Raw genomic sequence first — 24,868 nt, 5'->3', positions numbered from 1 at the left:
TGAATGTTGCTGCTTCCAGTACACACATCTCAGTGTAGACATGTACTCACCCCTCCAAATGCTAACACAGGATACATGGGAGTATGCACTTTTTTTCTCACTTACACAATTAACTGCCATACAAATGTGGTTATCGCACTGTATTCCTGTGGCCAGTATTAATCCTGGTCTGATACTGTGTGGTGTTTGTAAGGTGCTACTGTAACATCATTCCCTGCTAGGATGGCTGGTTCTCCTTTCACAGTCATATCATGCAATCCCACAACCACTCCTGGTAAAGACCCACAGAAAAGGATTAGTGTTATACCATTCCTAATTTTCATTTACATTCCCTCATTGTAATGCATGATATATTTATTTCAGAACCAAATTATTTGTATATCTGATGTGGCTTAGTGGTAATTCATGCAGTCTATTTTGTCAATGGTCTGGGGTTCGGGACTGGCAGATGTATTTTCTTTTGCTGCTGAACAAAACAAGGGCCCTGCCATAGAGTGACTAAGGCACTTTTAAGCAGTTGTAAGTGGGTTTGTGCAGGTTTGCGCAGGTTTGCATGATGCTTAGCTAAGCGTACACATGCGCACACTCACTTAAACCTGCTTACTACTGCTTAACAGTGCTTACTCCTGCTAACCCCTGCGCTAATTTCTTTTAAAGAAAAGAAAATGGGGAGATAGGAAAGTGATGAAAAAGGGGGCGCAAAGAGGGACACACAGTAGGTAAACAAGCTTGGGATGTGCAGGACGGGTGTAGGGAAGGTCCATAGCTGCCCATTTCTTTAACAGCAACAGCTGTGCATATACAATGAATTTGGAGTGAAATTTGAAACCTTCCACCCCTGGGAGAGGGGTGAGGACAACAAAGTATGTTGTACTGCCAATTCTAATTATCAGCTTACATGTTTGTCCCATGGACATGTGCGAAATGGGCAGCTATGTATGGGGCGTAAATTTTTTGTGGGTACAGATTGCCCTTTTTTTTTTTTCAGGTGAGAGTGGGAAGTGAGGTAAAGGAAGTAGGTATGTCCGGGGAGATAGGTTGGGAAGGTAAACAGACAAGACAGACAAGATGCATACAGGGGCAGTGTATGACACATGGGGTGGGTGAACACAATTGACTGGGTCAGATGTTTGGAAATCACAAGCCCATGTGCCAACAGATGGTAACAGTGGAACTGAGATCCCCACCCATGGGCAGTCACCACTGAACCTTCACAGCCCCGAGGGTGGCTGTGCTGGGGGCTGTTTAGGATGGGCAGGCTCACCCGTGAGACAAGCCACTCTTGTCTCAAGCTGGCATAGGGGATCAGTGACTGAAAGCTGAATCTCCCTACGCACCACAGCCCGGACCCTTCGAAGGGTGACAGGTGGCCCTTCTCCACCCACGCTTGCATGGGAGAGGATGAGCCCCATCCCCTGCAGCGCTTCCACCCAAAGGTGGCACAGGACCAATGGAGGAGGGGACCCCGGACTGGGCACCGGACCTGCTGAGGAGGGACAGGTGGGTCCGCTGGGACCGGCCTTCCCATATGTTCTGTGATTAGGTGTGTTTAATTACAACATAAGCAAAACAGCATTCCAGATTAGTTGTAACAGCATGCAATAATATTTCCATTAACCCAACACACCAAGGGTACAACAGTTGAACAGCAAGCATAACACATGCATATATTGAACCACAGTGGTTATTCCAACAGCATGCAGGGATGTTTGGTAGCAACAGGCCACCATGATTGTGGTGTTTAAACAGGGCACATGCATCAACGTGAATGCAAATATTTATAGAACAATAGGACATATGTCCCAACAAATATTTAAGATTACACATACCCACTGAGGTGTGGAATTGCATGGTTTATGCACATACAGTAGGGTGTATAAAAAACCTCGGATAACATCTTATAATGACCTTTTAGTCTACTCTACATTCCTAGTGACTGCAAGTGTATATCATCTACCTGTATTATTACACTTGCTACCATACATTAGGTTGTGTAATGGGTTTGGCTAGTTCAATATATGCCTGACCTATATCTGACATACTAACTGTCCAGGATGCAGATGTTACTGCTAAATATTTCTTGATTGCATTTATATTTCTTTATCTACATATCTGGGATGTTTTCACATGACATTTTCATTTTGATTTGTACAGAACCCTGCATTTGTTGACACACACTCACATTTCTGGGGAAAAAATAACATGCTACACGTGTGCCAGGTTTACTTATTCATGCCAGCCAGTAACTGCCTGTTGTGGACTGTATATATGTTTCGCAGCTACTAGTACTTCTATCACCCACTTTATATGGGACTGCACAACTCTGGGTTGCCAGCACCTTTTCAAACAGTACTGTTTGTATACTGCAAGGGTACAACAACATTTCAGACTCTGTGACACAGACACACTCTGGGTTTTAGACCTTTATTAATGACATTACACACTTTTCCACAGGCTCACTCCTTCATTTGTTTTAACGGTGTATATGGCAGATATGTTCAAGACATATTATACCTTTATTAATAGGTTAGAACAATCTTTTTTCAGGCTCACTCACTTATTTTATATGACAGTTCCTGCAGAGATATTATTCCAAACATATGTTACCTTTCTTAACGGGTTTATACACTCTTTTTCTGCCTTTCTGATGTTTTTATCTGACAGTACATGCAGAGGACTTATTCAGGCAATTTTATGGCTGTATTATTGGACTACAACACTTTCTTTCATGCTCTCTCCCATATTTTATATAACAATACATGCATAATAATCGCTAACCTGCCTGGTGGTGCAGCCTTAGCAGCCTATCAGCATAGGCTTGCTGATTCATAGCACGGTCACCTGCAGCTGTAAAATAAATGAAGGGATATTGAGACATACCTATTTGTTATACATACTCCATTATCAATTCTTCCATACTGCATTCCATGGCTACATACTCAGTTGTGGGGCATCCCGCATCCCACGGGCCTCCTGTATCCATCGGTTCAGGCGGTCTTGCTTTCATCTCTTCAGGTCTGCATGGTGGTGACGGACCTGCTCACCAGTCCGAGGAACACCTGTGGCACTGGTGAGGTCACGAGCTAACCGGTTCCAAGCCTCTGCCTTGTACTCCGTCCCTTGGAACTGGCCCTGCAGGAGTCTTGACTCGTGCCGGTGGACAAGGAGCCAAACCAAGTATTTGGACTCCTCGATGCCCCAATTTTGTGCTTGGAAGCATGTTCCCTCTCCGACACCAGACATTCTAACTGCAGATGTGAGCTACAATCAGTTATAGCGTGTATTCCCGCCTGTGGGGCTTAAATATGCCGCATTTCCCGCACTTTTTTGTGATTGGCAGTTTTGTAAAATTCTCAGCTGACTGCAGACCTGCTTAGTAATGGTTAAACTACCATTTATAAGTATATGTATGTTAATAGTGGCTGTTTCCTCTATGTTGTTATGGCTTAGTGGTTCTGTACTTTGCTTCTGATGCACAGAGTCCTGGGTTCGAGCCTTGTTATTCATTTTATTTTCATACTATCCAGACAGGCTAGGGGGTGTGGCTGCATTTAAGCAACTTTGTTCTACATTGCTCCTCAGTGCCCTACGGTGCCCTGGTTTGCGCGGCGAGCACGTCCGCGCAAACACATTGCGCTGGGTAAAGCGCTATTAAACTATGGGCAACTCTATTGCGCTAGGTAAAGCGCTATGAAACTATGGGCAACTCGATTGTGCTAGGTAAAGCGCTATTAAACTATGGGCAACCCTATTGCGCTAGGTAAAGTGCTATTATACTATGGGCAACTCTATTGCGCTGGGTGAAGTGGTGCTTAATTGCAGGCAGTTTTATATCAAGATCCTTTAAAATATTTATTTTGCTCACTGATACATTGGCCATTTCACTGCTTTTTAGCAATGTTTAAACATATTTGTCAGATATTATTTCATATACTGATTTAAAAAATAAATAGGAAGGGAGTGGTGGGACTAACCGTGAATGCTTCTTCTTTGTGCGAACGCTCTACCATTATGCTATTGCATGTGATTTGCATTAGCATTCTTTCTTATGCTCTTCCATGTCAGAATTGCTAACTCTAGCTAAACAATGGGCACACCCACGCACACACAAGCAAATATGGGCAGCTATTTTGGAGATTTAAAAAAAATATATTTAATGTTTTGCGTTTTAGAACTGTGATAGGGGTTTACAATATCAGGGAGTGTGGTGTTGGGTGCAGGGACATTTGAGCGGACTCGCTCTTGTGTGTGTGCTTTGTTTAGTTTTAAAACACTTGCAGGGGCGTGGACATTTACACTGCTCGGCAGTCGGACACGCCCCCTGCTTTCTTACATAGTCTGTGTAAGACTTACGGTTGAGTCAGTGTGCCCTCATGCATATTCATGGCACGCTGGCATCATACCGTTCAACTGCAGCCTCCGAGTAAGACTTATTAAGTCTTACATGGAGGATTCGTGAATCCGGGGGATTGTCTTACTAACCATCCTCATAACAAGGAATATAGGACTATGGATATATTTGGGAAGCGCATTTATGCTTCATCAGCCTTCACTCTCAGGTCTTTGCATTATATGGCACACTTCACTAGACTACAGAGATATCTAATCATGGAAATTTTAGATACTCTCACAGGAGCAGTAACTGAAGGGGTTCGAGACAAAGTTACCTCTCAGTTCACTACCCTTGAATCGATAGCCAACTCATCCATGAGGCTTATCACTCGTGCAGCTGAAGGGATGACAAGTGCAACAGATTCAGGCATAGCCATCAGGAGACCTGCCTGGATGCATTTGTGTGACTTTGCAGAGGCATTTAAATCTTCATTCATCAATGGTCCATTTGATGGATCATTCCTATTCAGACCCAAAATGAAGGACACACTAACCAGATGTGAGAAAGAAATTAAGAATCTGTCTGCCATGGGCGTACACTTCTCCACTCCTAAACAGCCCTAATCTAAGAACCAGAGAAGTGGGAAACTATGGTTCAAAAAGTTCCAAGAACCTTTCCAGGACTCATGTGGTAAAGACTTCTCCAAGGGCAGAGGGGGAGGTAACAACAGAAGATGTCATTCCAGAGGCAGAAGTGGCCCACAGAAGTAGGAGTCCAAGGATTCTTTCACTGGTAACTCCTACCAGCACTCCTGAATGGAGGCCCCAATTGCCTTCCTCTGGGGGCAGTCAGGGGGCAATTATTCTTGCACCAATCTGCCTGGCTACAAATGACTTTTGACAAATGGAAGCAGGGAATCATTTCTAGATATTACATCATTCCCCTTATAACTGAACCAAAAATACACAAAAGAATCCCAGACATTCCACCAAGTCACAGGGAGGCAGCAGTCTTAGAAATCCAAAAACTGCTCAATAAAAGAGTCATCTAAGAAGTCCCCCCAGACCAAAAAGGATCCAGATTTTACTCAAGATTCTTTTTAGTGCCCAAAAAGACAGGGGACTGGACACCCATCTTGGATCTCAGCCACTTCAACAAGTTGGTTCAACAAACCAAGTTCTGGATGGTCTCATTACAGTCAATACTTCTGTTCTTGGAAAAAGATGATTGGATGTGCTCAGTAGAGCTTCAGGATGCATATTATCACATAAAATGGAGAAATGCTCCAGAAGTTTCCTGCACTTCTGGCTGGGGAGCTGATGTTCAGAGCACTGCCCTTTGGTCTCACCACAGCCCCAAGGGTGTTTAAAAAATGTGGGAGCAGCTCATCTCAGACTGCTAGGGTTTTGAGTTTTTCCTTATCTCAATGACTGGTTCCTCACTGCTACCACCAGGCATCAACTCTAAAGGGCAAGAGAATACACCCTTCATCTTTGTACTACATTAAGCATCATGGTAAATTACAAAAAGTTACATCTAGAATGCACTCAACAGCTGGAATTTATCAGAGCCCAATTAAACATTATGACAGGAATAGCATCACTCCTGTTAGAAAGACTCCAGAAAATCAGATCACAAGTAAATCACATTATCCAGAACAGAAGTGTTTCCACAAGGCTCATTCTGCAAGCAATAGGGTCCATGGCAGCCTCTATTACCTTAGTTCCCTTAGCCAGATATCACATAGGTTCATAGGTAGGTACTAGGCTATCAGCCCAAGGGCTTAAGTAAGCCTAGCCAACAAGGTTCCCTGGCTTACACCACCCAAGAAAGCTATTATACAGATTTGTCAATGACTTCTAGCCTTCCAGTGGTCATTAATGAATCAATCCATGTCCCATCATGTCTTGATCAGCAGTCATTGCAAAAAAGACCGGAAGTGGTGGACTCAGTCCAACAAGATCCTTTCAGGCCATCCATTTCTCCTTCCACAGCCCCAGGCCATAGTGACCATGGATGCTTCCCAGATAGGGTGGGGGGGCATTATCTGGGAAGGACAGTCCAAGGTACATGGTCCCAAATAGAGGCCAGTTTGCACTTCAGTGTTCTAGAGATGAGGGAGGAGCTATTAGCATTGCAAGCATTTTAAGATAGCCTCCCCTTTCAACTGTGACAGTTCAGATGGACAACATGTCGGTAGTCTGGTATATCAACGAACAAGAGGTAACCAGATCTTATCCGCCTTGTCAAGAAGCCCTCAGAGTTTGGCAATGGGTGATTTCTTCCAACTGCTTTCTAACAGCAATGCACATTCCGGGGAGCTCCAATGTGATAGCAGACAAGCTGAGCAGAACTATTCTGTTGCCTCATGAGTGGTTTCTCAATCGGACGCAACCTTGCTGTGATCCATTTGCATCCCCCCCCCTAAACAGCAGGTGCAGCAGTTACTTTGCCCTAATCCTCCCTTGGGGGAGTCACCCAGAGATGCTGTTTTCCATGATTGGCCTACCGGTCTTCTGTATGCCTTTCCTCTGCTTCCTCGGATAAGTCAGTTTCTAAAGAAAGCCAAGAGGTTGAAGAACACAGTAATCCTCATTGCCCCATTTTGGCCTCAACAGGTGTGGTTTCCTTTCATTTGGCCTCATCTACTTCAGAAACCTTGGATTTTGGACCCAGTTCCAGATCTCCTATTTCACACAGAAGGAATGGTTCATCCGCATCTCCACCATCTCAAGCTCACTTTGTGACTTCTCCAATTCCCATGATTGCCAGGCTTTCCTCTCTAACATCACTAGTCCAACTAATTATTCTAGCTCATCACAGTCCTTCAACTATAAAATTGTATCATAGCAAATGGGAAAAATTCATCAGATGGGCTCTTAAGAAGGATTTTACCCTTATGCAGCTCCTGTGGATAAGGTTCTAGAATTTCTGACCTGCCTTTATCAGTCTGGCTCTTTAGCTTCCACCATTAGAGTACACCTGGATGCAATATCCAACTTTCATATTGGTTTTGATGGGTCTACTCATGTCCCATAAACTGTGTAAGACCTTTTTAAAGGGCACCCTTATGCTAAGGCCACCCTTTAAAGAACCCAGCACTCCATGGGATTTACCCTTGATCCTTCAGTGCCTCACCTTATCCCCTTTTGAACCATTCACTACCTGTGAATTAAAATTTTTGACCTGGAAAAATGTGTTTTTAATAGCGATGACCTCAGCCAGAAGAGTATCAGAAATTCAACCTTTGTCCTACAAACCTCCCTATCTAATATTTCACAAGGACAGGGTTTCTCCCAGGACTAATCCTTCCTTTTACTGAAGGTTGTTTTGGAATCCAGTATTAATCAAACCTTACACCTACCAGTCTTTTTCATAATTTCTCCAATAAGGGAGAATACTGCCTGCACTTATTAGACATCCATGGACAGTTATGTTTCTACCTTCAGAGAACAAAAGATATCAGGAAATCAGACCAGTTGTTTATTACCTTTTCACTTTTGCTAGGCAACCCAGTTTCTAAAGTTACATTAGCTAGATGCTTTAGAGATTGCATTACTTTTGTTTGTAATTCAAAGGGACTTCAACCACCATGTCCTGTAAAAGCTCAATTGATGAGAGCTGTAGCTGCTTCCACAGTTTTTCATGCCTGAGCTTCTTTAGATGACATTTGTGCAGTAGCTACATGGGCATCTGCTTATACATTTATCACTCATTACAAACTGGACCAGGTTTCGAGGGGACGTGCGTCTTTTTCTTTGATGGATCTCCAGAATATCCTTCCCTGGGACCTCCCAAGATTCAGGTAGCTAGGGACTCTGTCCCACAGTCAAGGATTACGTGAAGATTGACAACATCAGATAAAGAGGTTATGTTTTACCATAATGTTCCATCTGTGTTGTCGATCTTCACTAATCCTTGACATTCCCCCCTCCTTCACCCTGCCTAAGACTCTTAGAGAACCAAATTTCCTAGAAGACTGGCTTCATTATATGGAATCAGACTTGGCCTCTCTTTTATTACTTTGATCTGTCTGTCACTGTATTTGGCAAACTCCATCTGAGGTAATATTCAGAGGAGCATCATGGGTAGTTCCTAGTTCAAGAGTTTTGGAAGGCGAGAGCTGAAATAAATGGCCGGCCTTGGAATCGAGCCCACAGTCAAGGATTAGTGAAGATCGACAACACAGATGAAATGTTATGATAAGACATAATTTCTTTTTTCTGTTTGCTTAATCTCAGAAACATTCCTTGAGACAGTTTACTTGGTTCCCCTGCTCAGAGACTGATGTTGAGACAAACCAGAACTACACTACCAGTCAGTAAGAATTTGTTGATTACAAGTGTAAAAAACAGCAAAGCAGTAAAAGCTCAAATCATGAAAAAACATTTGTCACAGAAATTCCATTATGACAAAACCAGCAAACCTCTCAAACCATTAAAAGAAAGCGAGATAGTGAGGATGCAGACAGCAAAAGGTTTTGATTGAATAGGACTTGTAAAACATCTATGTGAGGAACCAAGATTGTACATCATTGAGTCACAAGGAATGGAATTTAGGTGGAATCGTAAATATTTACTGCCAGTGTCTGAGCAAGTGTTACAGCATCTTGTCTGTAACTGAGACTCTTATTCTCAGAGTATGCTATCGAATGTTCCTGTTCCAAAGAACAATTAATCTTTTGTTCCTGTTCCTGAAAGTGTCCCTGAATTTCCTAATGAAGAGCTTTTCCCTAGTAACTGTCCATGTTTCGAAACCCAGTACTGATTATTATATAATGAGGTCAGGTCATACCTCAAGACCTAATCCTAGATACATGGCAACCTGGACATGATTGTTTTTATTTCTGTTTATATAATTTGCATGCATATCTGACTGCCATTTTTCATTTGCATGACAAAATTGCCATTTTTCATTTACATGACAAAATTATCGAAGAGGGAGAATGCAGATCACAGTGTGTTTGCTGTACCTTTAAAGCAACTGTAGTTCATGGGTATGTGCATATAAGTACTGAGCATGTATAAGCAGAGTGTCATTTTGTGTAAGCAGCAAGAGAGAAGGCATATGTATATATATATATATATATATATATATATATATATATATATATATATAGCATTCAATCAGTTAGCTAGTTCATTTAAGTTTTAAGTTGCAGTCATCTATCCTAATGTGTTTGTGTGTAATAAACAAACACCCAAGCCGCATCATCTTATTTGAATACACAAGACAGGCATCAGGGAAAACATGAAGACTCTGCAGAGAAGGCACCCCAGCTGAGAATCAAACCAGATGCCCTCTTGCTGTGAGTTGGCAATGCTAATGGCTGCACCACTGTGCCACCCAGCTATAAAGAGCAATTTGCTGGAGATTTTCAACTGTTAAATGCTATTCATTATCATTGTAACACTGTGTATACAACTTATACTTATATGCATGTGCTTACATGTATGAATAAATCTCAAAATTATAATTGATAAACTATGCATATGCAAAAGTAACGTGTTACTTTAGTTAGTAACTAGTATTAGTAATATATTACTTTTTTTAGAAAAGTAATAAGTAATAGTAATATATTACTTTCCCTGAAAAGTAACTGGTAATAGTAACTCATTACTTTTATAAGTAACTAGCACAACACTGGTCCTTGTAGAAAATGAGTTAGGATTGACTCAACACAAGAGCTTACAACTTAAATACCCTTCCTGCAGGGATCAGAGCAATCAGTAAAACTGATTTCCATGTTATGAACCTCAAGTCAACCAGATTAGCTTATTCAAATGGAGCAAATGTTAGTTTCTCTAACATAAAATTAAGATCCCAAGGAAAAGCCAACAGTTCACTTGGGGGTCTTTTATGCAAAATCCTTATCAAGAACATTTCAACATGCAAATGCCTTGTAATTGGAGAATCCATGAAAAGAATTGCTGAAATGGCTGACAAATGAACCTTGACAGAGGAATAAGAAAGGCAAATGGAAAGTAACTCACACAAGTATTGTAAAACCAGAGAACAACTAGCCCTGAATGGGTGCTGGTTATGTTGCTGGCATCAGCTAGAAAACATTTTACCAATATATGATTTTCTAGTAGCAGGCTGTCTTACCTCCATTAGTACCTGCTGCACATCTAAGAAGACAGGTGTCTAAAAGGAATTAAGACCCTATCATCCAGGCAGTCAATTGAAGATGATTGGTGTTGGGGTGTATTAAACACCTCTGTTCATGTGTGAGCAGATCCATTTTGTGAGGAAGCTTGTGGTAATTGCCCCTAGACATTTCTGAAAGAAGGAAGAACTACAGTTGCCTATGTCAGAAGGGAGTCACCACAATGATTTTGGGGGATTCCTTCGGAATCTTCATAGGTACCCTGGATATTAGTGGAAAGGATGGAAAGGCATACAGGAACATTCCAGTCCAAAGAAAAGGCATCAGTCTTCCAGGCCTTCTTACATGAAATTTTGGAACAGAATTTTGACAGTTGATTGTTCAGACAGGACCCAAAGAGTCCTACTTGAGAAACTCCTCATATATGATCAAATATTGGATGATTTGTGGATCTAGTTTCCATTTGTGTGGGTTTGCCCTGACCCTGCTCAGCTTGTCTGCCATGTAATTTTGCTCTGACAGAATGCAGGATGCCTGTAGTGTTTGATTTTGCTGTGAAGCTATATCACAAGCCAACATGGCTAGTCTGTGAAAGGAATATAACCTGGCTCCCTCTCGCTTGTTGATTTATCACATCACTGTGATATCATCTGTAACCACTTGAAGATGTCCCAGGGACTGAGTGCCTAGATCAGGGTAAGCATCTCCTTGATATTTATGTGCTTGCATCTGTCCTTGGTGTCCCACACCCCCTGCTGCTCCACAAACTGTGAAGCATCTATGGTGACTGCCTGCTTTAGAGCAGGGAAGTAGTAGGGGAGATCTTGATTTAAGGATATCTGTTGTATCCACAAAGAGATTTCTCTTCTGACAAACACCAGTACTATGATCTGAAAAGATAAAGGGTGTTGATACTGGGGCCAAAGTGATTTCAAATACCACTGTATCTTTTATATGGAGACTTGCCAGGGGTATCATGAGAATCATAGATCACATGAGACCAAAACTCCTGAGGTATTTCTTTGCAGTAACTGAAGTCTGAGTGGAAAACTTTAGACATAGATCTAAACAAGGATCTATTTTTTTTCCTGTGGAATAAAACCTCTTTGAACTGAGATGTCTAGCTGACATCCCAGAAATACAATCCTGTGTGTGAGTTTCATGAAAGACTTTTGAATATTCTCTTGGAATCCCAGCTTGTGCAAGAGATCTCTCACCCAAGACAGAGATTCCTGACATTTTGAAAAAGGATCTGCAAAGATTAGAAAGTAATCTAAATATGGAAAATATGGATTCCCTGTACCCTGCAATGAGCAATAACTGGAGACAGACACTTTGTGAACACTCTTCGTGTAGTAGAAAGTCCCAAGGGTAAAGCAGAGAACTGAAAATGTGATCTAGACATACAAAACCTTAAGAAACATTTGAAGGTGGAATGAATAAGAATTTGATCATATGCATATTTTAAGTCTAGTGTTGAAAACTTGAAAGAAGAAGAAGAGGCAAGAGGTTGTGAAGTGGCATCATTTTGTATTTGGGCACTATCACAAACATGTTTAGGAAAGAAAGATCCAGAACTGGTTTCCAAGCATTTTCTTTCTTTGGCACTAGGAACATCCTTGAATAAAACCCGTTCCCCACCTGGGAAGGAGGAACTGGTTCTGTCACCCCTTGGTACAGCATGTGAGAAAGAACAGGTGAACAAAACAATCTGATCTGCAGGATGAGGAATGACACCCTGGAAAGAAGGAATTTCCTCCCACTGCCATCTGTAACCCTGATGAATGATTTTCAGAATCCATTTGTCTGATACAGTCTGTTTCCAAAGAGAAAAATAGAGATTTAGACTTTCTGGAGGACAAAAAGGGCCAGGTGGGAGGGGATCACAAAGTCTCTTGAACAGTCATTCAAATGTGTTGGAGTGTCCTTGGTCTGGAAGGTTTGAGACTTCTGTTTGGTACCTCCTTGTAGCTTCTTCTTAAACATCTGTTTACTTGAATTCTGTTGAGACCGTTTATACTGTTTTTGCAAAAATTGGATGATGAAAAAGAAAATCTCTTGGACAAGTTGAGAAAGGAGAGCTGTAAAATTTTAAGAGATTCTCTTGATCAACTTGTCCCTTCCATCACACTTTTTTATCACCTCTGCAGCAGAGGAGCCAAACACTAAATCTCTGTCCAAGTGGGAATTTAAAATCTAATTTTAACATCATCTGCGAGGTTCTGGAAATGCAGCTGAACAAGCCTCCTTATAACCGTGCTAGTGGCCATGGCCCTGGAAGAAGTATTAACACAACCATACATACACTACAAACAATAAGTAGTGACCTGCACAACAGAAGAAACTAAGTTATTTAAAACAGATTTCTCTTCACAAGTAAAAACTATAGATAAAACATTCTTCATACATTGGCAATATTTCACAATAAAATAGCACATGAGCCTGAAAATTTAAAATTCTGAAATTCAAAGTTGCAGAAGTATGCATTTTTTCCCACACCTATCAATAATTTTCCCATCCTTATTAAAAAGAGTAGGATTGGAATTAACTAAGTGCTTAACATCAGAGGAGTCAACTAAGGCTATAGTTGCTGGGTTAGGTCGGGGAATAGTGTATAAAAATTTGAAAGACTGAGGAACTATATACATCCTAACTGCCATTTTAGTGGTAGCTAGCTGACTATCAGGAAAATTACAGGCAGCATGACACAGATCTGGAAAAGCAGACAGAACAGGGGGAATGGGTGTAGTTTCTGAAAAGTCGTTTTGTAACAGCTCATAGTATTTTTTGAGGAACTGAAAAGCCTCAATGTTCTCCCACTAATAACACTGGGACATACCAGCAATAGTCTCAGAAAAAGAGAAACCCCTCACAGGGAGAATCAGAAAGTGAGTTTTCCTCTGAGTCAAAACTCTGGTGACAAAACCCTAAATCCATCCCTGCATCTTCCTGTTCAGATTCAGAATCCTGGATATCTTCAAGAAAGGAAGCATCTCTCTTACTTTTGCTGGAAACTACTCTACAAGAAGGATCAATAGCCTAAAGCAAACCCTGAGCCAGTCCCAATAAACCACACTTATCCAAAGAAATTTGAAGATAAGTAGATGTATGCTTGGGATTCTGTTTCTTTTTGACAGAAAAATGGGGCTAACCATGTTACTAATGGCAGCCCCTGCTTCCCCAGGGATGGACACATAATTCTGATTAAACAGGGATACCTTCCCTATTCCCTCTCCCAGGACTGACAAGAGTGATTTTCTCTTGCTCATTGAGGGGACCCAAACAATCACACAGGTGTATAAGTAATGGCTGTAGGTGCTACACCAGGTTGATCTGGGGTAAAAGATGATTTGCCTGAGGTACAACAAATGGTCACAGCAGAGTCAGCCACCTGCAGCTGAAGCAAATTCCTAGCTTGCTGTGATAACAAAGGCTGTTTGCTTAATGTTTTCATTTTGTGGCTGGAAGAAGGACCAACCATGGAAATGACAATCTGTTCCATGGTAAAGTTAGAAATGGTGCCTCTCTCCTGAGGAAAACAAGCCATAATGCCAATAAGACTTCTAGTCCACAAAAGTTATTTTTTGACTGAAAAACCACAGTAAAACACTTTCAAAACACTAAGACAGACCCACAACATTAAAATAAACACAATTTATCTGCAGAAATATTTTATCAGTTAGATAATATTACTTTTAAACTGACGGAAATGAGTGCTCCATTTAAAATTACACTACACTCTTGAGACATTCCATTAAAATACAACACTCCTACGTTTACAATAAGTTTCATGAAGAAGAAAGTAATAAAACATCAGTAAAAACCAAGAAAATGTAAATCTTCCCCAAAGGGAACTTATCTGCCCAACTAAGGAAAATACAAACTGACCATCGATCTTGAAAAGCCTCAGAGGAGCGTACTCTTCATGGCAGTAAAGCCATGAAGGACTTTCCACCCAAACTTGTCCTTTGGTCAGCTCAGCTCATGGAAGGTGTCCTGAAACTTTGGAAGTAGGCTTGCTGTTAGATACTTGGCAGGATATAACCCAATATAGTTAAAGCTACTGCAGCAGTGATCAATAGGAAGAACATCTTAAAGCACCAGACAGGTAAATATTCAGTTCTAGAAGCTGTTTACATATGAGGACCATTAATTTGCAAAAGTTGGAAAATGTTCCCTTTTTAATCCATCAAGTCAATAGAATAGAACCTTGGATATACAGTATTGCACTCAAGATGCACATTTTAGAGAGAAAATATTTGTTATACCCAAATAATAGAGTAATATGGTGATAACTGATTTCTTCTTCCCCCACATCCACCCAATTCAAAATTGAAGGGTAAGAGTCTTAAAGAGCTGGCACTTGATTTCCCATGTTGTATATCATGTCTTCCCTTTAGCTTATCGCCAATAGTTATACAAGACATGCATTCTATATCACCAGCCACACAAAATCCCATGCATTTATACTGAATGCAAAGTGGTGTAGTTTAGACCTAACCTCTTGTTTGACAGTTTAAAAATATCAGTGCATGGACCCAGAAACATTCTACAGGCTCTTGCATCAAACTTAAACTTACAACTAATCTTCACTTTTCAGAAAATAGATGTTTTAACTCAGTAAATCATTTTATCATTTTATGGGCACCAGACACTGGCTTCTATCTTCTAAAACCTTGCAACGGGCTCAACAATGCAGAGAATATGTCGATGATATTTGCTTATATAACATAAAACGTCAATCCAGTTTAAAATTCAAATCATAGCATTTGAGTGAGGTCTCTGATTTAAAATCAATGAAACTAATACAGTGCACTTCATGCAAGGGAAACTCTAAAGTAATTGATTTACTTTTTCAGACTCATGACTGTAATTAGTACTCATATCTGTCATTTGGTAACGGCATAAAAACAGAATGGGCAATATTACTCAGGTACAGAGAAAACAAGGGAAAATCCTGCATTTAGATATAAGCATTATAAGGAGACTCTTAACAGGAACTTCTGCAAATGATAAAGAAACTTAATGCAAAACTGATGAAACTTACTACAGACAGTATTGGGGTCTGAATGAAGAGATGAAATCAACAAGAAAAGGAGAGCAGTACCATTATATTATTGGAGCTGAATTCATCCTCAAGTCTTGGTGAGTAACTTTATGTGGTAGACCCTGTTTTTACAAAATCTCACCAAAGCAACATTGATCTATAGACTTTATTTTATATATCATATATCATGTAAAAAGGAAGGTTAAAATAAATGAAACAGAGACTGGATGCTCAGACCTCAGGATAAAAAAGTGTCCACTCCTAGTGTACACACTATTGCCAGGACTGGAAAATAAAAGGCAGTGGAGAATCCTCAGGATATCAAAACATTCATACCTTAGGGTTAGAGGGTAGTAGTCCACAAAAACTGCCAGGCCAAAAGAGAGGCACAGGCATGACAAAGTGGACTGTTAAGGATAAGGAAGAAATGTATTGCTATAGTTACCCAAGAAGGTCGGAATTTCCAGACAGAGGATAAACAGAAAGATTAAGAGTCAAAAAAGTGGAAAGAAAAATACCCACACATGAAAACCTGTAAAAAGATACAACTACAGTTTACTCATTAATATAACAGATCCATGAAAGGCATTACACAGATGAAGCGATATTTGGTCACCTAGGAAAAAGTATGACATTGGAAGTTCGAAAATATAAAGGAAAAAAACTGAGATTTTTAAAATATACAGTATAAAAAAGATACACAGACATTGGAATTTAAAAGAGATCTGGCATGGTGTAATATTTATGTAAAGAAAGAAGCCAAAATAACTGATACAAGAAAATAAGAACATCTCCAAAGATGTTGGAAGAGAAATGCATGCAAAGGTGCCTGAATATGGACAATTTCAAAATGGAAAACAAAACAACAAAAAAAGGCAGAATGTTGTAAACAGGATTAGTTCAGTAGATGTTAAACAAATGAAAACTAATGTTATGGATTATCTGCAAAGTGAAGGATTTAATGTGGAGAATCCAGCACAGGCAATGTCACAGAATGATGAAACAACGGGTCTCCTGATTAAGGAGTAGCAATTGGAGCAGGAAGCATCTGATGAAGATTTGCCACGTGGTGAAAATCTGAAGCATTTTGTAAGGGACTTTTATGGAAGTCTAGTTAAAATTGCTTAGCAAGGACAGGAGCAGGAAACAGTGGCAGCTCTGATGGAGGTAATGTTGCAGAGTGATGGACCAACAGATTCCTATATGAAGGGTCAGCAGATGAAGCAGGGCACATCTGAAGAGGATATGTCACAGGAAGATATTTTGGAATATCAAACAAGAAACAGAGAGCAAAGAAGATGAAATCAATCCACAAGAAAATTATCTAAATAGAGATAGTCATATTAAGACAGATGAAATAAATAGATTACGGAAAGTAAATAAGACCCAAAATGTTAGAAGATTGGTAAAAAAGATGAATGCAATAATAAGGACTATTAAGAGAAATTCACGTGATAGAAATAAATGGGATATATCAGTGTGCATCCAAACTAGTAACAGGTAAAATGTTACAACAGAAACAAAGAAAAGGAAGATAAGTCAAATGCCACCATGGAAGCATCAAGCAGAGAAAATTAACCACATAGGAAAAAAATGAGAATTATGGGAACAATACATACAAGGGATGAATGAGGTCTAAAAGGAGGCGGGACTTAATGAGCTGTGTAATTTTGAGTGAGACAGATTGGGTAGATTATAAGTGATATAAAATGTTTGCAACTGAGTGCGTCTGTATGGTTTGTGATGTAAAATGCTAACAGCTGGGATTGTGTTGGTGCGGTTTGTTTTCATTTATATAAATATATGATTGCCTATGTAGTAAGTGATGGCTTAATAAAGATGTTTCTTGTTTTAAAAAGGCAGGAATTGAATAATTTATGTAATATTGTTTAGCTTATATGATATATAGCAATATATGTGAAGTATAATGTTTATGTTAATATAGTTTGAGTAGCTTTATATGAATTTAAATTTGTCTATGTCACAAGTGATAATTCAATAAAGGTATTTGAAAATAAAACAGAGAAAACTATAAATCAAGACAAGAAGTATAACTGGTAGAAGAATATAGAAAAGTGAAGTGATTATCAAAACTATAAAACAGTGTGTGTGCTGTAACTTTAAGAAGCATTTCAAAGTGAGGGCACGTGCATATAAATAAAGAGCACGTGCAGGCAGCAGTGCCATTTTGAGAGAACAGCCAGAGTGTTAACATGTATGAGTGTAGTAGTCAGTCTGTTTATAAGTTTATTTAAGTTTAAATTACTAAGCCTCAATCCTGATGTGTTTGTATATAATAATGCTGCTTGAACCTAACCCACAACTGTTCATCTATTTTATCCTGACTGGACGAGTGCCATGTTGTCAGAACTGGGATGGAAAGTGCAACTTCTTCAAGCCATGAGGTGCAGAGTTAATGGTGAAGATATATTGAGCAGGTTGGGTGATACAGTGCTCAAACAATTAAAAAAAGGCCAAAAAATGAACTACAGGTGACCAAAGCTGGCATAAATTATTTATTTTGTAAAGAAAACAATATGAACATTCACAAAGCACAAAACATGTTAGGCCGGATTCACGATGGCTTGCACGGAGTCTAAGAGTAGAGTAAGACTCCATGCAGCCATCATGTCCAATGAGCAATCCAGGAACAGCCTGTAGGGGCGTGTAAGGGAGCTCCTAAAATGGCTCTTACACGGACAGGGGTGGGACATGCAAGTCACCTCAATTGCAGGCGAAAGGCATGCAAATGAGGTAGATTTGCAATTCAGGAAACCCGAACCTGTCTGAGTAAGAGCAGTGTTATTTACAGAAATGTACTCAGTTGACAACTGAGTACCATTCTGCAAATAGCAAAATGGAGCCATGACAGCTCCAAATAAAGGTTGCATCCAGTGCAGGAAGCATGCCAATGGCCAAATATATGGCCATTGGAAATGTTCCCTGATGCAAAATAAAAATAAAAATAATTTTTTTTTCGTCGATTTCCGATGTTTAAGCATAGCGCAGGGCCACGCAAATGGGCTGCACTCTAAAACACAGAATACTACAAATTAAAACCCACAAATGTGGATTTTATTGAAAGTGGTAATGTACAATGCAAGGGAATGGCAGGCTGAAGACAAGATGGCCACCGAGTAGAGGTTGCTAAGGGGGGAAGCTCAGTCTAAGACATGTAACCAAGCATTAGTAGGCAATCCTATGTAAATGAGTGTTAGGATAGTGAATCGCTAGTTTACATAGCAAATGGGCACAGTCAGTGGAGTGTAGGAGTAGGATATGGGGAGTAACAGAGTAGAAGATAGGTGACATCACGAGGGGGGTATGTATGAAAGAAGTTAAGCTCATTGAAGCAGAGTGGCATGTGTCCTCTGTTATTTAGACATCAAGGAAAGAGGTGTGTCAACAGGTAGGCTAGGGAAAGCCAAGAAATGGAAGGTGTATGCCGTGGATAAGACAAACGTTTCTTGCTGAGCGGGTATGCGTGCGTGTGCACACCTGTAAACTCGAGTAAGACAGAGTGCGTGCGTGTAAGCTTGAGTGCGTGCGTTTAAGCCGGAGTAAGCATGTATAAGGCTGTTTAAAGAGTTGTAAGCGCGTTTGCGCTGGTGTGTGTGCGTTTCAACCAAAATAAGCAAGTTTTAGTCTGTGTAAGCATGTGTGCACGCGTACGAGCTGCTATGCACGTGTTTACACTTGTGTGCGCAGTGCTCCCCCCTGAGGAAACAGAAAGGAAAAAGGAAGCACAACAAATAGTAGGAAGCTACCAGGGAGTACTAGCAGAGCTAGCAGGTGAAAACAATCAGAATCAGGCAATTACACAGGCAGTACACTAGCCCAGCCCAGCCTAGCACTTAAAACTCTGCCAACAACAGTCCATTATGTTTCTCACAACAGACATTGCAGTAAGCTAATAAAAGTGAAAAATGAAAAAGCTTTACTGAGACAAAGAAATGTTAGGGGCTGCCATTGCTGTTATAAGGCGACATATGCAACATGCTGAGGGTGGTGACAATGGAAATGCTGCTGGACAATCCACAGTGGGGAGACGGAGAAGAGTGTACAGGCTCAGGGTAACCTACCAGGGGCTACATGAGCTGGAGATAGTGGAGTGCTATGGAGTGGACAGAGACCTCCTGCAGCAAATTGTTGAGCTGTGCAGGCCACGCCTCACACACAGAACCAACAGAGGGGAACCCATCCCAGTGGAAACCAAGGTATGTGTTGGCCTAAGAATATTAGCAATAGGTACCTTCCAGAGACCAACTGGTGATATGATGGGGATATCACAGGCATCGGCATCCAGGGTACTACACCATATCCTGGATGCCATGTCAGCACATGTCAGTGATCATGTATATTTCCCCAATTCCCGTGAGGTACTGGCCAGCAATATGCGTCTCTTCCAGCAAATAGCGGAATACCCTGAGGTAGTGGGTGCAATAGACTGCACGCACATATGCATCAAAGCACCAGCCGGTGAGCGGGGTAGGGTCTACTTCAACCGCAAGGGCTTCCCCTCCATCAACTGCCAGGTCATGTGTGATGCCCAGGGCATAATACTGAATGTGTGTGCAGGCTGCTCTGGAAGCTGCCATGATCCCCATATCTGGCATCTGATGCACCTGTACCAGACATTTGCCAATGGGGACATCCCACATGGTCACCTAGTGGGGGATGCTGGCTATGCACTGGAGTCGTGGCTGATGACACCCATCAGAAATGCACACACACCTGAACAGGAATGCCATAATGAGGCACACGCACAAACATGTAATGTAATAGAGCGTGTGTTTGGGCTGCTCAAGTCACAGTTCTGGTGCCTGGACACATCTGGTGGAGCCTTGCACTACTCACCAACTACATGTACCCAAATTGTCATGGTATGTGCTATGCTACATAATATGATCCTGCGAAAACAGCTGCAGCAGGACCAGTATAGGCCTGGCCCAAACAGCTCCCCACCATTGCCAAAGCCATCACAGGCAGAGCGTGACTCGGAGGAGGAACAACCTGAGCCTGCCCCAGTAGGCAGAAGGAGGCATGCCCAGTATGCTTTGGCCGTGGCAAAGAGGCAACACATAGCACATACACTGGCTCAGTAGGAACTCTGGAAATGATACCCCTCTCCGACTCGCACATAAAGTAAAAGGGATGTGTAAGTTGACACTACCTGTTTCCAAACATGTGCAGGGAGTGTAGTATGTGCATCCAACATAGGCAGCCCTGCAGCACCACCTAAGGCATGAATGCCATGTGTTAAGCAATATAAAGCAGTGCTAAACAGCAATTACCACCATGTAGTATATGCAAACACAAAATCGCACACACCAACTAGCACAATTGTGGTCAATGTTCAGTAATATTGGGCAACGTCCAGCAATGTTGGTGAATATTGAGCAATGTCGGACAAGCCTGGTCTAAGTAGGGCATAACTGAACAAAAGCCAACATGCTCATATTTGCTTAACAGGCCCTTAAGCAGTCTGGTCTGCTCAGTATGAAAATATAAAGCAGTGATGAGCCTCAAACCCAGGATACTGTGCACTACAGTCAAAGTACTGAACCACTAAACCATGACAGTATTGCAGTGGTCCATCTCTCTGATGGAATGTTGATAAGTCTATGCAAAGTATTCCATGGAAACCCTGCAGGCACAGCATAATCCTTGTTGAATTATGACACAAAGGTGAGTCCTGCAGTGAGAACAGAACCTGACTTCCAACACACACAGTATAAATGTTAATATTGGTCATGTTCGTATACATCAGCAAATGTAGTGGACCTCAGATAGCAACATACTGAAGGGTCACACTGGGCATGCTCACACACTTGAATAAACGAGACAAATGTCAGGCAACAAACCATGGAATGTCAGAACTGGGCATGCTCACACACTTAGGCCATGTCTGAGTACAGCAGTGGGCCACGCATATCTGGCAGTTGCATGTGTTAAGCCAGAAACCTGTCACTATACAGCAATTCGCCCTGTGCACACAGTTATATGACAACTGACACATCTATAATATAGTGGAACCCTGTCATAATCAAATATGTTCTGCAGATACTGAAGTTCTTCATGGAAACTGGTAAAGCAAAGATGATAAAGACCTGCAAACAGTATCAGCAATAAACATTGTGCATCTTGAACATTGGCATAGGTTCAGAGGTCGATACTAGACTATCTGCCCTAGGGCATGTACAAGCCTAGCCAGAGTGTGTTTGGTATTTGCAACCCTGTCAGATTACTACACTGTGTGTGTGTGAATAGTAGGTCACACAAGATAGCCCATGTACGTTTATCCTAGTGTGCCTCTGTCTAGCAGGGACACAGAAGATATCCCAGGGGTAAATATACAATCACCCATACAGTCGTCAAGATGTCTCCAGTAGGTGGTCAGTGGGTGGCTCTGCCTATGTGAAACTGGGATTACATTCTGTAGTGAGTGGAGCCTCTGGGATAAGAATCTGTCCCTCCACAATGTCCTATTAACATCTGTGCTGAGGTATACGTCCCTGCAGTGTGTAGCTCCAAGGGAGTTGGATATCCTGAAGTGGAGCATGTCCAGTAATTCTGGTTTGGGTATAGCTGTAAACAACAGACACACATCATACTGAGTAGGTGGTAAGTGACTGAGTACAGCTGGAGTTACTGTATCTGGACTATGCAGGGCATCTGTGTGAGTCCCTAGATTTGCTTGGTGAGGACCATCCATGGCCAGTACAGTTGCTGCAGGTGTCAGGTAAGGTACACCCCAAATGTGGCATTGTAACCAAGCATGGATGTGATGAGTATAGGGGCACAATGACCTCACTTGATCTAGATGTGAAACCATATGGGATAAGGTGGCACACGTAGAAGGTGTGTCCAACTACTTTGGCAACGTGAATGTTAAAGGTGACAGTACCAACAAGTGATGTCCCCAAACCCCTAACAACTCCAACGGTATGTAATGGAGTACTACCTATGTGGTAATGTGTGGGCATGTTACTCCCAAAGGGGATGGCTATGCAACTAATGGCATTTAGCTGTAGGCCATGGCTCAGGCACCAGTCATCCATCTCTGTGAGGCCCTGATTGAGTATGCATGTGGCAGCTGGAGAGTTGATCATGGCACCCAGTTTGCAGTCAAGTGCAAACATGTTCAGCCATATTCCCCCTGTGATAGCCTGTATGTAAGACAAATATATACTGAACAAGAGAGATCCCAGGACCAAGCTGTGTGGGATACCATGTGTAACTGGTGTATAGTCAGACATGGCACCTGCAATTCTGACCATGTGGGTGCTATCCCTGATCTAGGTATCAATCCATTGTGTGAGATATGTGTCCAAATTGATGCTGGTGAGCCTATGCATAATGGCCTAGTGGGTTATTGTGTTGAATGGTTTTGCAAGGTTCAGGTAGGCTGTGTTTATAGCCGTCCCTATGTGGATGGACCTGTTAGCCATTTAAAGAATACCTACAGGTTCAAGAGGTAAAATCTGCCCACAACAATGCTGAAATGAGTAGGACACATTGTCTGTAGGTTCCTGATGTCTATGTGTAAGAGTCCTATGGCAATATGCTCCATAACTTTGCAGAACAGGCTACATAGGCTTATAGGGCAATATTGTCTGTGGTCCGTTGTGGCACCACTCTGTGGAGTGGGACCACTGTCGCAGTACGCCATTCCTTGGGTACATATCCTGTGGTAACTCAGATATTGAACAGTAATGTAATGTGAGGGTTGCGTTTGTCATGATGCTCGTGTATGATGCAGGCTGGGACACCATCTGGTCACATTGATACTGTGATGTATGCTGTGGGGAGGGCAGCACTCACCTGTTACTGTGTGATGTCAGGGAGGTTATACTCTGTTGGGGTGGATAGTTGCTCCTTAGGGGGGATGGGTGGGAGACATCTGCACTGAACCTGTTTGCCAGGATGTAGGCAATGCCAGTGGGTTCAGGGTAGGTTTAGTCAGTATGCAGTAACTCACAGCATATCAGTGAGTGTCCACCCAGGTTCCTGACATAAGTGAAGAAGGCCGTGTGATAGTCCTATGTGTCAGGTGCAATTGTCTGGTAGAAGCGGCCCTTAGAAAAGTCCATGAGTGATTGTTGCTGTCTGCTAGTACGGATCACAGATGCCTTCCCAGTCTGGGATTGTGCTCTATCATGTAGTAGCATCCTCCTGATGTTTTACAGCTTATTAATGACTGAGGTCTACCAGACAGGTCCCCTGCCATTTTAGTAGTGGGTCTTGTTGTTATTTGGGATAGCACAACCCATGCAGTCCACTAGATGTCCATAGAATGTGCATGTAAAGGATGCAGCAATGTGAGCCGTATATGCCACTGTCTCAGGATCTCTGAAGGATACCACCTTGCTTTGGTGAAGTGAGATGTTGTCTCATGAGAAGTTCACCAAGATTACCCAGGATGGGTGTGTGGAGGGTATATGTATGTCCTGTAAGATACATGTATGTTCTGACCTTACCAATGAGGGGTATATCGCTGGTGTGGAACATAGAGTCCCCATGTTGGTGATGAGCAGGTCCAATATGTATTCCCCCTTGTGGCTGTGCTGACTGGTTGTGCCAAAGCATATGAGTCCACAAATTGTAGTGACTGTTGGGTGAGGTTGTTGGGGCTTGAGTAGTATCCCCAGTCAATATGTGCGTATATGAAGTCACACAATATAATGGTGTCTGTGGAGACCTTCATATTCTCCATAGTTTCCACAAAAGCCGAGTGTGGTTCCTGAGTTTGGGAGTGTGTTCTGTAGCAGGCAACAAACTGAAAGGCAGTATTGCACAATGGTAGTTGTATATGCATGGTCTGTGATGCTTTGTGCAGTGCTACTAACCTGGAGGTGTGTGTATCTGTGATGCATATGGATACTCCCCCTAGTTGTGTTGTCTGTTCCAAGTCTTGTTGTCAGACAGCATGGTATGAAACATAACCTGGTAGTGCTGGTGTGCATAAGCGAGCCGGAACCAGGTGTCTGTCAGTACACAGATATTCCTCTTCTCCATACTGAGGAGAGTCCTGAGTGGCCACAATATGAGGTAAACACAACTGTTGTTGAGCAGCATTACCCTTAGTTTCATTTAACCTGTAATGTCTATGGAGGTGGGTTTGTCTTCTGAGCCCTGCTTAAAAAAGGCACTCTGGTGGTAGCAAGAGCCTTAGCCAGCATACCAAAGTCCAAGGGTGACAGGTGCAAGCTGTCCATAGTGAAGCTACGTGGCATGTTGAGCATGTCACCATACGCTGACAGACACTGTATCCCCTATGAATGAAATAAATTTGTTAGCCAACTGTTAAATGTGATATGTGTGTCCGTATACTGTGACATCATAATTGGTGGGTCTAAGATGCTAGACAAGGTCAGGG

The sequence above is a fragment of the Protopterus annectens genome, chromosome 5.part0 (assembly GCF_019279795.1).
Source record: "Protopterus annectens isolate FY-2018-M chromosome 5.part0, PAN1.0, whole genome shotgun sequence".
NCBI classification, from domain to species: Eukaryota; Metazoa; Chordata; order Ceratodontiformes; family Protopteridae; genus Protopterus; species Protopterus annectens.
Note: the sequence above shows the minus strand (reverse complement) of the source record.